The sequence below is a fragment of the Ixodes scapularis genome, unplaced genomic scaffold, assembly GCF_016920785.2.
Source record: "Ixodes scapularis isolate PalLabHiFi unplaced genomic scaffold, ASM1692078v2 PGA_scaffold9__187_contigs__length_104089568, whole genome shotgun sequence".
Taxonomy (NCBI): Eukaryota; Metazoa; Arthropoda; class Arachnida; order Ixodida; family Ixodidae; genus Ixodes; species Ixodes scapularis.
In genome coordinates, this window is record NW_024609884.1 from 4,207,096 (window position 1) to 4,218,062 (window position 10,967).

Here is a 10,967-nt window from a genome sequence, read left to right on the forward strand (position 1 = left end):
TCATTTTTGAGACATGCTCGACATTGCACTCTGTGTCGAGCTGCCTGAAAATTCTTCGTATTGTACGCTGCCGGAATATTGGTTACTTCTGACGTTATTGTATCACACTCCATGACTTAGGGTGTGGAGGAGAAGGGGGGGGGGGGGGGGGGGGAGAGAGGAATTCGGGTACGGGGGAGGGCCAAAAACCCATAAGACCCCCTATTCTGGTTAGGCCACTGGTGCATCAGTGATATATGATATATATCACCGACAGCAAACGTGCTAAATCTTTAAACGGCAGGCGTGTATGAAAACAGAAAGCTTTCATATTTTTGTCGGATTTGTTCTTCGAAATATTATCCTGCTCGGAAAATGTGAGCTCGCTACATACAGTAGTTTCGTCTCGCCGAAGACTAGCAGACGACGTCCGCATGCACACTACGCATATCACTCCGCCAGCCAAGCCGGAAGTTTGTGTCGTCCAATCAAGTCGATTAAAACTGTGACGTCATGACCGCGCCTCTTCACCACTTCCTCTGACGTTGTCGGCCTCTGCTGGCGTGGCGGGCCGGAGCGTGCGCTCCATCCGCGCCAGGAAATAGGCCTCTCACGAGGAATCCCCGAAACCAAAGTTTGCAAAATGTGGCCGGGGCCAAAGTCCGTTTCGGCAGTGCGACTCTTCCGAAAGGATCCATGCGGTCTCGAATTCTGTATTGGGCGTGGATTGTCTGTGACCGATCGGCGGGCTAGTGGAAAAATTCCCAAGGTCCGCCTTATCACAAGGTGGTTGGATGGAGAGCTGGGCAAACCCCCACTCCCCCTTCACGTAGGACAGCGGAAACCCGCAGAAGGCCCCTCGCGACCTGGTCGGCAGCTGCACGTGACTGGACCGGCTCCTAAGAATCCCACATCATGAAGATCATCACTTGCCTGCCGCGGTAAGCCTACTCACACGTCGTTTCTGTGACGTTGAGGCCGTGATAGCTAGCTCGCCGACTTCGGGGGGTGCGGAGGTGGGGGGCAGTTTCAAAGGAATGTCCGTCACTGCGATGTTTGGCGCGACGTTTGGGACTGGCCACCACTGGCGCATGCCTCCCCTCGTTTAAGCCGGGCACTCTTCGTTAGTGCCGTCGCCCGGTCCGTGTTGTCACGCGCGGGCTTCCACTGGCTCGTATACTAAACACAACCAAAACAGCAAACAAAAAATAAAAATATTATAGAGTACCAGAGATAATATAGTAAGGGTGCAGGGGGGGGGGGGGGGGGGGGGGGCTGGTGAATGATAACCATGTTAAATAAACCCGAGACTGGGGCAGAAATGAATATACAAGTCGAAGGAACAGAAAAGGGCAGGACAACGTCTCAAACTCTGCTCAGTTTGAGACGTCGTCCTGTCTTTTTCTGTTCCTTCGACTTGTATGTTCATTTCTGCCCCAGTCTCGGGTTTATTGAAGATGGTTATAGAGTGCTGTTTAAGAGAGGAACTGAGACTATTACTACGTACTCAATTCTGAAAAAAAGTGTCTTTGTAGAGCGCTAAGTACACAAAAAGTGAGGGAGCAACGGTTCCTTCCTCCCGCAAATCCCTATCCTGAAAGAAAGAAACGGGTTCACTGTCGATGTGCGCTCATGTGCACTTCCCTACACGGGAATCTAGGGCGAGAGGTTAATGCTTTGTCCTGCGCTTGACCACAAATGAATGGTCATGGCCTGAGATGCCCTGCCCTGCCAGGAAGCATGCCTCCATTGATTCTGAGGCGGTGACACCTGCTTCTGCGAATTCTCCCAAGTTAGAGTATGAAATGCTGACTTCTGAAATTATTTGAAGGTTACTCGTGTTGGAGTCTGAACGTAAGGAAACCTACCGCGTGATGAGAAAATACACTTTGCCTGGTTAGAAGTTAGACACACGATTTGTTTTGTGCGCGGTGATTAATTTTGTGGTTATTTTTGACAGAGCAGTGTTTTGAACTTGCTACCGTTCAATAAAATCCCCGAGACTGAGGACAACTCGCACACAAGTTGTGTGTGTGAATTGTCCTCAGTTTCTGCATTTCATTTCAGTATTTTATGAGTAACCTCCCCAGTACTTTTGCCACCTTGCCTTTTGTTCATTGCCTACGTCAGTCGCCTAGGTGCGCCTGAATTTTGTTTGTGCCTCCTATCGTCGTGAAGATATGTGCCGCCGCTTTCAAAAGCACGAAGCGCTTTTCGCTTCTGTCTCTTTTTTTTTTTTTTCTTAACCTGTGTACAGTGTCCGCTATCTTTTCGAGCATTCCGGACATTGGCAGTTGGCCAAGTGCGATTTTGCGAGATAAGAGCAACACGTTGCACGAGGAATACAGATGAGGGTTAGGGAGACCATGGTAAACGGGCTTTCTTGACTTTCCTTGGGATTCCGTATGCGAGGCTACCAATTAATTGGATGGAATGTGACGAGCGACCGGAATCCAAGGTGTCACGCCACTTTGCCAGGTACGCCACGTTGCGTCCCTCTCTCGGACCACGCGTCGATTTCCGATAAAGGACGAAACGCCCAAGAGATCACTAATTGACGTGCCTGTTCCCTGGTTAAAACGTTCATTATACGCGCTCTTACAAAATATACCAAGATCGCGACTGTACTTCGTTTCACCTTTTCACCACCGACGCAGCATAAAAAGCGCACCGTCATGGTGTTCGTCATGTTTCTGTACTTAAACGTGTTCTAGCATCGCCGAACGAACCATAAACAAAAACAAACAAAAAAGGCCTAGTGACTTGAGTTTTATACGCCTCTTGATTGGTCCCATCACCTCGTATCGTTAACTGGACTTGCAGCTTCCATTGCTGACCTTCTCTTGTCTTACCGAGCCACTGAAACGGCCGTGGACGAGCCTCCACGAAGGCCAATGCTGCTGAGAAAGACACATTTAAATCTACAGTGACAATAACCTGGCTTGCTATGGTAATGGTGAAGTGAAGGGAACGTAATAAGAGGGAGCAAAAATTGAAGGTCGGTTACGTCTGATGTCGATGCTCGAACGGAATGCCCAGACGCGATCGACCTGTAGATAGGCCGCATGTTTACACCACGCGCAAGGCAACTGTGGTATCTGCGCACGAGCGTGGAAAATGGATGACAATCCCAGGAAGTTTACTTCGGAGGTTAAGAATGAAGGGCAGAGCAGGTTGATGTTATCTTGCGTAGAGCCGGAATATATTAATAGCAAATCGGGAAATGAATGCGCTCATGCATCATGCATTATCGTGTATGTATACAGTTTTCTTTCTTCTTTTTTTTTTTTTTAAAGTTTTACAGGTTTGTTAAAAAAAAGTGAAAGTTACTTATGCGGCTTGTCTAGGTGAGTTATATGGCCAGGGGGACATAGTATAGGGGCTAATCGTAACGATCAGGCGGCTAATTAATTAAAATTCGTTAACTTTTAAGTAAAATATACATTTGGTTCCAATTAGAAACCTGCAGAGCGTTAAGGCCCGTTCACACTCTTGCGACGGAGTACGACTGAGAGAGACGAGATCTCTTACAACTTCTTAAATGTTTCTAGAATGACGGAACGCACTGACATTGTGGCGCCATCTATGCGGTGACCCTAGAACTGCATTTCACAAAAGCGAAGGTTTTGCGGGATTTCCGAGGTCAAATGTGCGTAATACCCATCGAAAGGCTCGTTTATAACATTGACAAAAGCTTTTCGAGCCAAAAAAGAAAGGATATTGCGCGAGAAATAAAAAAAAATATGCCGGACCGCCGAGTTTACACTGCTTCCCTATAGATGGCGCCAGTGTGTCCTCTGGTTTAAGAAGTTTTAAGGAACCCAGGTTTAAGAGGTCGCAAGCAGTCGCAAGAGTGTGAACGGGCCTTTATCGTAAACCACTAAATCAGTAATTAAAAAAAATACGTTGAGCGCGTGAGAAGCGTAGTAGCGCACTAAAGTTACCTCTTGTGGAGCAGGTACAAGGCTAGCGGTTGCGGAACGTGGATGATTAGATTATCATCACGTTCCGGCGACCTCTAGCCTTGTACCTGCTCCTCGAGTGGTAACTTTAGTGCACTACTACGCTTCTCACGCGCTCAAGGTCTTTCTGAAAATCACTGATTTAGCGGTTTTCGATGACGCTCAGCAAGTTTCTAATTGGAACCATATGTCTATTTTCATTGATTAAAAATTTAATGAATTTTAAATAATTAGCCGACGTTACAATTAGCCCCCTATATATGTCCCCCTGGCCGTATAACTCACCTGCACAAACCGCATAAGTGTAACTTTCACGGCTTTTTTTAAAACAAGTCTGTAAAGCTGAAAAAAAAACTTTGTATATAATTTTTTCTCCCACACTTTTCGTCCGTATTTTAAAAGCCACGCTCTCGCAGGTCACTAATAGCGCTGGAGCACAGCGAAAGCTTTGCTAGCCGTGACAATGTAGCAGAAAATCAATGACGCACAGATTTTGATGTTTGCAACATCGACATTCTTTCATTTTCTTGCTGTATCATTGCAAAAGTTGGAGCATCTCTCTCTCCCTCAGCTATGCTAAACAAGATGGTTGCGATCTCTAAGCATGAATGACACTGCAGTCACCAGTGTCAGTTGCATCTTTGCAGCGGAAGCGAAAGCAAAGTCCGCTAAAATAAGATTTCTCGCTGGCGCCTAAGATATCGTACTTTTTCTTTAATTTTTTTTTTTTTTTTTTTTTTTTTTTTTATCGTTTGACATGGTATATTATAGTCAACGGCTTGGTAACTGGTTTTATAGCTTGACTAACTCGAAGTTTTATTTTTCGCTGAAAAACCGGGGTTTGTCGGAGTTTATTTCTGAAATTCAACGTTTAATTTTACTGTGTTCTCCTTGATTTTCTCGAAATTCCGAATAAAAATGTAGAAGTCCGGACACAAACGTACCCTAAGTTCATCAGAACTCACCTGTATCACGTGATATTTCTGCAGCTGCATTTGGCATTCGTGTTTTGTCATTGGCAATATTAAAGGTGTACGGAAACGATATGTCGTGGCCGCGAGCTCTACCTCTTGCTTCAAAATCAGCCAGCGAGAAGCGCAATGCGTATCGCGCTCGTGACGTCAATGGCTCCTGCGCGGCCAAGGATACTGTAGTTGCGAGCGTTGCCGCTTGGAGGCGTGAACGCGTGACAATCTCGCCTACTAGTAATGTCCGAGGACTTTACTTCCTATGGCTTATACACAGCTTGCCCGTCACGTTATTTGCGGCCATGCCGGTATTTTATGTGCCACGAACGTTTGGTTCACAGTGTTTCACACCGCAGCCCGAGGGAACCAGTAACTAGAAAGAGCCGTCAGTACTCGGCAATGGTGACACCTGCAAGCTATGTACATAAGGTATTCACTGAGTGCCATATTTGAGCGCGTTGTTCACAGGGCATCCCCTGAAGAAGGGGTGGGGGTATGGTTGGCTTGGCCTGACGGAGGTCCCCGCATCCTCGGATCAAGCTTTTACCTAATGTCTGCAAAAAACGGCGATGTTGGTGGTGTGGAATGCACGTTGCGGAAGCACTGTGGAAGTTAAAACGTACAACGTAGTAGTCTTGTAAGCGTTCTCCGCCAAGTCGCATTCCGGACTAAGTAGCTCCACGAGAGAGCCATGCTGCATTCCAACGGCATTCCAACGGAGACCGCCACCAGGCGCAGTCTTGAAATCTGTTCATTCGTTTTAAAATTTATTTTCTTCACTTTCCTGCCGGCAGCACAGAAACAATAGTCTAGGCTAGTGTTTCTGGGCCGCCGCCACTATATAGACCATAACTAAACAAATGAGAGCAAAAATTTCGTTTCCGTACCCCCAAGACAAATATTGCAAAGAGCCAATACTTTGAAATAAACTCCTCGGCGTAGTCGCTGGGAAGCATGAATGCTGGGGAGAGGGCGGAGGAAGGAAGGGGGGAGGGGTCCGCCTCGGGTGCAACGCTCCAGGGGGGGACCGCCCTGTGTGCCGCCACTGGTTCATAGCGGTCGCTGTTAAATAAAACACTACCCATCTTTCCTCCAAGAAGCACATGAATTGTATGGTCGCCTAAATATGACCCAGAGCCAGAGGTACCATGACCCGTTGTCCTGTACAAACCTTGGTGAGCTAAAACAGGGGTCTTCAAGACCCGGCCCGCAGAGACCTGTCGACCGACCCGAGGCGGCCCGGGGTCCTCTCGATAACGCCTGGCCCGCTGCTCGTTTCCACCGCTGCTACCGGCGCAAAAATAAGCGCGCGACGCTCAGCAAACCTCCGTTCAGATCCCTAGCTGACAGCACTGTTTCGTTAATATAGTACATAAATTGCACGTTGTCATCACCCGCACCACCATTCTGAGCCACCTGTTTCATGTCTATGTTAACATTTCTTTGAGTCCTCATGCATACATACATACATACATAATCCCCTCTTATCAGAACTAGTGCGTAGTGCCATCACCACAGTTCTACCACTCTTATTAGTGTTCTACCCTCTCTGAATAAGTTTAACTTCCTCTGCAGTTCTATTTATGCCCGGTGAGCTCTGGTTCACAATTACGGTATAATGCAATGATTAACTAAATATTGCATTTCAAACTGAAATATATTTTTCAAGTTGTTTTTCTTTTCACTTTTTTTTTAAACCCCGCTGTAAATATATTAATTTTTTTTTTTTTACTTGTTTATTTTTTGGTTTTCAAGATAGTGGCAGATCGCAAATCCTGAGCCAAAAAGTTTGGAGTCCCCTGAGCTAAAACAATAAACGTGAGTAGTCCGAGATTTCAAAGGAAAGTAACCTAGACCAGTGACTCTGTCCTCTAATGAAATTTATTTGTAATATGTCCTCTTTTTTGCTTTTTGTATTTTGTCGCCGTCGTGACCTCGAAAGTCCTGGTTTTTCGGATAAATCCGAAATGACGAAAATTTTACCAACGAGTGTTTTTCGGATTTATCCGAAAACACGGAACCCTAGTTATAAATTAGTTATAACTTATAAATTACTTATAACCTTGTCAACGCGCTAATAATTTTTTTTTTTTTTAAACGTTTGGATTTGCGTTTTTGTTTCATTTTCTTCTGACGTGCAAATCTCCGGAATCGTTTAGGACATGTCGGGGCGGGTTCAGATATGTGCGTTTGAGTGAGTGCGTTGCAACCGCCTGTGACATGCTTAGGACGTCTGTCGGGTAGCCCCGGAACTCTTTTTTTGTACGCATCGTTCTTTCAACATGGGCTTTAAATGGATAGCGACCGTTTCTCACTGAAGCTCCTCCCTGAACGCCCTCCGCCCCTTCAGCAGAGCGAACGCTGCTCTCCTCGGCTCTATAGCGTCCGCTCTGCTAAACGGTCGAGGACTTGGTGCTAGGAGCCGGTCCTGCTTTTCTCAACCTGCAACAGGCTAAGAAACCTGAAAATAGCAAAGATAAATTATATGAATTTGATTTCTTTCTTGTTTATTTTATTTCAATCACTGTAGCAAGGAACTAGCGATTCTTTACCACACGATGTCGTTTTTAGCATGGCAGTGACAACAGTGCGGACGAAAGAATTACTGTACATGTAAAGTACAGTTTAATTGTCGACTTCTTATTGCTCTAATTCCCGCCATACTAAAACAAAACCAGCTTTTTTTTTCTAATTGGCTATACCAGTTTAATTTGATTTTTCTTTTCCGGTTCTATTAGCCTTCTGGATTTTGTAGTTTTTCGTTCTGTTTTTGTGGCTATCGGATGTTGCGTAGCTGACGAACAAAGTGTAGGTGGAGGTCACCGCTCCGCTCGGAATATTTCGTCGCTCGCTCGTTCTTTGATTTAAATAGGAAACATGTGCGCATATAAATCAAATGATAGACAAACGGTAAGTAAATATCTATTTTGGGGATTATTTTTGTGGAAAGATTTGATTTAAATCGTCATAGTAAAACATGTATGATTTAGAGAGCGCCCGACGCCTTGCGCATTCTAGGGGTGGGAAATTCGAACGGTCTTCCGTTTTGTATTGCGCATGTGACAAATTTGCCGAATCGGCGTGAACCTTCCAAACATAAACTGCTTGAAAAAAAAAAAAAAAAAAAAAAAAGTGAGCCAAAAGTCGGCGGAGCCCTTTTCCTTTCGACAGCGTGACCTTGGCGAGCGTGCTTGCTCGTTGGCGACCAAGTAAACAACCGTGGCAATTGGTTACGCGTTGTAGAGGCTGTTTTGAAGACGTGCCAACCATTGGCAGAGCCAGGAATTTGTTTTCGGGTGGGTGGGGAGGAGGAAGAAGTGGCTGTGATGTCCATGCCGTGGGGTGCGGAGAGGGGGAGTCAAAATGCATGTGCTGGAATTCGGCGGGGGGGGAGGCTGAAGCCCGATAAGCCCCCCCACCCCCCCCCCCCCCCCCCCCCCCCCCCCCGGGCTACGCCCCTGGTGCCAACCGATGAGGGCTGTCGTTTCTTCGCCCGATCTCGATGCTCAACTTCCGCGCGGCTGCCTTTCACGTTACGGCACCCGACGAGGCGACTAAGACACTCCAAACTTCTTCAGGTCCGGTGTGTTGTCGACGGAATGGACGTGCGCCAGGTTCGCACTGCTTCACTGTAGACTACTCCGTGTCACTGGATGCGTGCAGTACAGGCGAAGGCAACGCCAGGCGAGGGGAGATAGGACAAGGACTGGGGAGGCTAAGGGGATAGGGACGAGGAGAGAAACCTCTCCTCTCTAACGTTCCTAGTGCTCTTCCTTTCTCCCCTCGCCCTCTTGTGCCCTTCTCTTCCTTCCCTTCCTCTCTTCGCCTGACGTTGCCTTCTCCTGCACTGCACACAACTAGTGACATGAAGTTTATAGCAGGATGGCGCATTCCGTCGCATGCCTCTGAATTCCTCTCTCGGATCAGTGGCTTTGGTCAAAACGCCACTTTTCGTCTACGTGCAGCTCACCGCTTGATTTTCTTCCTTTAAAAACGCTATCCCTCCAAGCGTGCGGAATTCACCGAGATTCCTGAACACGTGTTTTGTCTTTTTATGGCGCACACTCAACGCGTAGACACCCCAGAAAACGCAAAATTACAAGAAGGGGGGGGGGGGGGGGGGTATTTTTCTTACTAAAACCCTTTATATATATATATATATATATATATATATATATATATATATAAAAGAGGGAGGATAATCCTAAAGAACCTCGCGTGACCTTTTTTTTTTTTTCTCTATCAAAAACTGGACACGCCCCCTTTTTAATATAAATCTCGAAGGGAGTGTGTCGCGATGTATGATCGCGTTCTTAAAAGAAAACGCCGCAGGATTGTCATTTTGCGTTTTCTGGTGTGGTTCGAGCGCGCGCAGGTTGAGTTTGCGCCACGAAAAGACAATTTCAAAATCACTTGAGCAGCAGACGTCGTCGCTTTGTTAAGTGCCGAGGCTTTCGAGCAAGGTGTTCGCCCTCTGCAAAGTTACGCCATTTGCTTTGTACATTAGGAGAGGGGCAGCTAGACATGCGGACTCTCTGCGCGTCTTGCGCGATTCCGTGAGCCCACAAATCTTGTCGGGAAGCTGGCAGCCGCCTATAGTTCAGGGTAGGACGAGGGTGCCTTCACAGGCCAGCTGTTTTCAGGCTGCTTTGACTCACGATCGTTTCTCTCTTGGCCTGAACTGGCGCACAGGCGGGACGCGAACGGATCGCTTTGGTTGATGCTCTGCTACACGGCTTCCGGTGTACGGCGTTCGTTTCCGACAAAACTCCAGTCGGCGCTCATTGATTTATACCTTTTCAAGTTCCAGCTCGAAACGAGGCGAGAGAGAAAACGAAAGGACGTCAATCCGTATTCCTATAATAATAATTCTTTATTTTTTGTGCCCACAAACAACTTTTCAGTGAACAAAAGGTAAGGGCGCAAACGAGCTGGTGGTGGTTAAACATTTCGACAAAAACCCCGAGACTGGGACAAAAAGGGACGGACAAACACAGTCTCAAAGACTTTGTTTGTCCGTCCCTTTTTGTCCCAGTCTCGGGGTTTTTGTCGAAATGTTTAACTTTTCAGTCTCCACTGTGGTGCACTAAAATACAAATACCGCAAAAACTAGAATACCAAATACAAATACCATAAAAAGTCTCATTAAGAACATCCATTCACGAACAAGCAAGGTAAATTCCCGAAGACACATGAAAATATCCAGGTGATGTTCCTTATTGAAGGCCAATTGAATCCGTGACTAAGGGGATACAGGGGACATGCAAGATGGATAAAACGTTAATACATTCCGGCTGGCCCTTGATGGAACATGGAAGTCAATGGATTGTATTAAATCCATTGACCTGACGTGGTCACGAACAACTTTAGGAAGAAAATCAAAATCTCTGGACTGCTTCCTCATGGCAAGTTTATATAATGCAAATTGGTGCAGTTACGTTTCATAATGATAAAAAAATCTCCTTCCAATATAGCGGTCATACACAATTCTTATCTCCCGCCTTTGTACATTTTCGATTTCTGTTGCCTGACCAAAAGATAATGAATTCCAGATTACCGAGCCAAATTCTAACCGTGATTTTACTAGTGACTTAAACAAATGCAGCAAGCGAGAGGGTGATCAGAACTGCCGACATAACCGGAAATAATGCCTAGCACTCTTAACGCAGCATTAACAGTTCTAGACACGTGTTTTTTGAAAAAAAGTGAACTGTCAATACGGACACCAAGATCCCTTACGAAAGATACCCGGGGTATCAAGGCGCCTTCAAGGTTGTAAGAAAAAGAAATGAATTCACGATTTCTAGATAGTACAATATGTTTAGTTTTCTCGGCATTAAGTGTCAAGTGGTTTTTGAAGCACAAATTTGGAACATGTTCTATGTCAGCTTGAAGACGAGTGCGATCCATTACGGACCTCACACTTAAAAAATAGTTTAACATCATCGGCAAAGAGGAGAATTTTTGCGTCGCTAACACAGGAAACAACATCGTTGATAAACAAAATAAACAAAAGTGGTCCCAGGATGGAGCCCTGGGGCACCCCGGATTTAGAAAC